This window comes from Beta vulgaris, chromosome 6 (assembly GCF_026745355.1).
Source record: "Beta vulgaris subsp. vulgaris cultivar EL10 chromosome 6, EL10.2, whole genome shotgun sequence".
NCBI lineage: Eukaryota > Viridiplantae > Streptophyta > Magnoliopsida > Caryophyllales > Amaranthaceae > Beta > Beta vulgaris.
In genome coordinates this window covers 63,289,439-63,294,016 of record NC_079207.1, presented here as the reverse complement: position 1 = coordinate 63,294,016, position 4,578 = coordinate 63,289,439, and the positions used below count along the sequence as shown (strand labels likewise).

The 4,578-nt window shown below is 38.1% G+C and overlaps 1 pseudogene; it reads left to right on the top strand.

The window, feature by feature from the left end:
- The first annotated feature begins 1,009 nt into the window (after window positions 1-1,009).
- Window positions 1,010-2,119, top strand: LOC125498484 (uncharacterized; annotated as a pseudogene).
- Window positions 2,120-4,578: the final 2,459 nt, after the last annotated feature.

The window sequence follows — 4,578 nt, the reverse complement described above, 5'->3', positions numbered from 1 at the left end:
TAAAGGTTTCACAATAAGACGAATCTACCATGTCTCACCAGGATCTGGAGAGAAGTTCTATCTTAGAACTTTATTGAATTTGTAAAAGGCGGACATGCTACGAAGACATTAGAACGGTTGATGGTTTAGTGTATCCTACATTCAAGGAAGCTTGCTACGCAAGGGGTTTACTTGATGATGACAAGGAATATGTCGATGCAATAACAGAAGCAAGTTTTAGAGAATCAGGGTATTATCTAAGACATTTGTTCTCTATGTTACTATTATCTGGTAGCATGTCGAAGCCGGAGGAAGTTTGGCATAAGACATGGCAGTTATTATCTGATGACATACTTTACAAGCAGCATTTTGTTCAAAAAAAATAAAGGTAAATAACTACGAAAAGATTTTTGAGTCAAAAACCATACTTTTTAGCAATTTGCATTCTTAATATAGGTTACTGTTTTTTTATATGTTTCACAGACCTGCATTTAACCGATGATCAAATCGAATCTTTTGCATTGGCTGAGATTGAAACCATGCTCCAAAGTAATGGTAGCAGCTTGCGTAGATTCAGTGAAATGCGTTTCCAGATGAACTAATCATGTTTGAAGGACAAAAAAGCTTATAGCAGATGAGCTTTCATATGACATTGAGGAAATGACCTTGGAACACGACAAATTGTATAAAGGTTTAACTGATGAGCAGTCGATGATTTATCGAGAAGTATTGGATGTCGTCTCGAGTGAAGAAGGAGGTGTATTTTTCGTTTACGGCTATGGAGGGACGGGTAAAACATATGTTTGGAAAACATTATGTGCTGCAATAAGAAAGAAGGGCGAAATTGTATTGCCAGTAGCTTCGAGTGGAATTGTTTCTCTCCTCCTTCCACGTGGAAGAACAGCTCATTCTAGATTTGGTATCCCTTTGAATGTAAATGAAAATTCTACTTGCGCGGAATTCGCCCTGGGTCAGAATTAACTGCTTTCTCATTAAGACAAAACTTATCATTTGGGATGAAGCTCCAATGATGCATAAGTATTGTTTTGAAGCACTTGATAGAAGTTTGAGGGACATAATGAGGTCTGTTGATAGGGATAACTTGCATCGACCATTTGGAGGTAAAGTGATAGTAGTAGGTGGTGGTCTCAGGCAGATAATACCAGTTGTACCAAAGGGAAGTAGCCAGGATATCGTGTTCGCCACCGTTAATTCGTCTTACTTATGGGATTCGTGTAAGGTCCTAAGACTTACTCGCAATATGAGATTACAATCAGATCCTCGAAATCTTCTGTTGATGAATTGCGAGAATTCTCAGAGTGGATACTAAGCGTAGGAGATAGAAATGCTGGCGGTCCTAATGATGGTGAAGCCGTCATCGAGATTGAAAAAGATATCCTTATAGATCCCGGGGTCGATCCGATTTCAGCAATTGTTGAAAGCACGTATCCAGGCCTACAGGAGCATATTTGGGAAGCTAAATATTTCCAAGAAAGAACTATTTTGGCCCCAACAAATGAGATAGTGGAGATAGTAAATGATAATGTTCTATCTACTATTCCAGGAGAAGAGAGAGTCTATTTGAGTTCGGATGATATAAGCAAAGAGGAAGGAAACTTTGGAGTCCACGAAATATACTCCACTGAATTCCTCAATACAATTAAATGCTGGTCTCCCAAATCATAGCATACGATTAAAGGTTGGTGCGCCCGTTATGCTTCTACGTAATATTGATCAAACATCTGGATTATGTAATGGCACGAGGTTAGTCGTCAATCATTTAGGTAATCGTGTTATTGAAGCTACTGTTATTTCCGGAAGTAATGTGGGTGCAAAAGTTTTTATCCCAAGAATGACATTGACGTCGTCCGACTCCACCAAGTTTCCTATCAGATTTCAGAGACGTCAATTTCCTTTAATGGTTTGTTTTGCTATGACTATAAATAAAAGTCAAGGACAATCTTTGTCTCATGTAGGCCTGTATCTCCCGAGACCTGTTTTTAGCCACGACCAATTTTATGTTGCTGTTTCCAGAGTTACGAGCAAAAAAGGTCTGAAGATACTTCCTTTTGACAAAGAACACAGAGTGCGTACAAGTACAACAAACGTAGTTTACAAGGAAGTGTTTTCAAACATATAGATTGCGTTACAAAAATCATTTTTGTAAATAACGATTTGATGCCTTCATATATGATTAGTTAAATATGTTACGTTATTTTGATTATTTTTATTGATCATTAGTTATGCTATCGAGCAATTAATACTCCCGTGCATCATGCACGGGTCCTAAAACTAGTTCTTACATTAATCTTAATCAATAATATGATAAAACCTAATCATAATTCATAATAATTATATTAAAAACCAAATTTGATGCTTAGACCTTTAGTATGCATGTTTTATGTTGTATATATAGATAGTGTTGGGTAACTCAAAATATGTTTAAGATTTCATTTACAGGCTCCTAGGTCGTAATCGATATATCCTAAAATATACAAATAATTACTTAAATAGTTGGCATATTTGAGTTAAAGAGTAAAGACATTACACTTAATCAGTAAATTATATTCTTATGCAAGTTAGCAAAGAAATCTAGGTATATGGCAGAGATGGTTCCTAATTAAAGTTTTGGCTTGAAGAGTAAGCCTCACGATTTGATCAAAAGCTTACGTATTTTAATACTTTTATGAGTTATAACTTATAACTAAATGCTAAGTGTAAAGAGTAATTTGAAATTGGAGAGAATGATAAAGTTCATGTTTCAAAGTATTGTCTCCCTCTCCCTCTATTCTATTGTGCTTCATCCTAATAAAGTGACCATGTTATTAAGTACTAACAAAATAGAAGAGTATTGTGAGTAAACCAAATAAAAACAACCTCATTTTGTCCTAATTTAAATATAAAGTTTAAAAGATTATCAAAAAGAATATCCCAAAATAATAGGGATGGAAGGAATAAATATTTTGTTTGGTTCGGTTCTGGTTTGTAGTGAATAGTGGGGTTGGGTATGCTTAGGGTAGTAGAGGCTATTTGAGGCAACACAAAAGATACCAACGTTTCGGGAGAAAAGTATGACCGGGCCTGAAGAAGTCCAAACATACCCCCAAAAATAGCTAAAATTGAAGTTTCTAATACACGTTTTCGGACTTTCTCGTGACCCGAGAGCCGGACGGCACAGGATGCCTAATAGGGACATGGGAGCTCATTGGAAAGGAGTCAAGTGACTTGGAGCGAATATATGGATGCCTTTACGTTAATTTTGAGGCAATTTTGGATTTCACGAAAAATGAATAAATGGGGTGTTTAGAGGTTTTTCGAGGCAATGAAAATGGTGCCAAGTACCCACACAAAGTTACAAGTCACGTCAGACCTCCTAGTAATGTTTCGAGAGAAAACACAACCAGGCCTAGACAAGTCCAAAAAACTATCCCAAAACAACAAATATTGAATGTCATAATACATATTTCACACTTTCCCAGGGCCCGAGCTCGGGACGTCACGATCCCACGGGATGCCTCCTAGGCACATGGGAGGTCATTGGAAAGGAGTCATGTGGCTTGGAATGAATATGTGGATGCCTTTACGTTCATTTTGGGTGATTTTGGATTTCACGAGAAATGAACAAATGCGGTATTTAGAGGCTTTTCGAAGAAAACCAAATGGTGTCAAGTACCCGCACAACGTTATAAGTCACGTCGGATTTACTAGGAACGTTTCGGGAAAAAATATGACCAGACCCAAAAAAGTATAAAAATGTCCCAAAAACAGCCAAAATTGAAGGTTCTAATACACACTTCTGGACTTTGCCGGGGACAGAGCTCCGGACGCCACGAAATGCCTCATAGAGACATGGGAGGTCATTGGAAAGGATTCATGTTACATGGAACGAATATATGGATGCCTTTACGTTCATTTCGAGTCAATTTTGGATTTCACCAGAAATGAACAAATGAGGTGTACAGAGGCTTTTCGAGGCAATACAAATGGTGCCAAGCACCCGCACAATGTTACAAGTCACATCGGCACTTCTATGGATGTTTCGGGAGAAAATATGACCACGCCCATAGAAGTCCAAAAATGACCCAAAAACAACCAAAATTGAAGGTTAATACACGCTTTTGGACATTCCTGGAGCTCGAGCACCGGATGCCACTGGATGCCTCCTAGGGACTTGTGAGGTCATTGGAAAGGACTTATGTGGCTTTGAACAAATATGTGAATGACTATATGTTCATTTCAATGCAGTTTTGGGTTTCACGAAAATGAATAAATAGGATATTAAAGACTTTTCGAGGTTACGCAAAAGATGCCAAGCACTCGGGGCAATGTTACAAGTGAATGCTTTCGGACTTTCCAAGGGGCCAAGCTTTGAATGCCACGAGATGCCTCCTAGGGACATGGGAGATCATTGAAAAGGATTCATTTGGCTTGGAACGAATATATGGATGCCTTTACGTTAAGTTTTAGGCAAATGGTGTTCAGAAGCTTTTCGAGGCAGCACAAATGGTGCCAAGTACCCGCATAACATTACAAGTCACGTCGGATTTCCTAGGAATGTTTCGAGAAAAAATATGACCAGGCCCAAAAAAGTATAAAAAT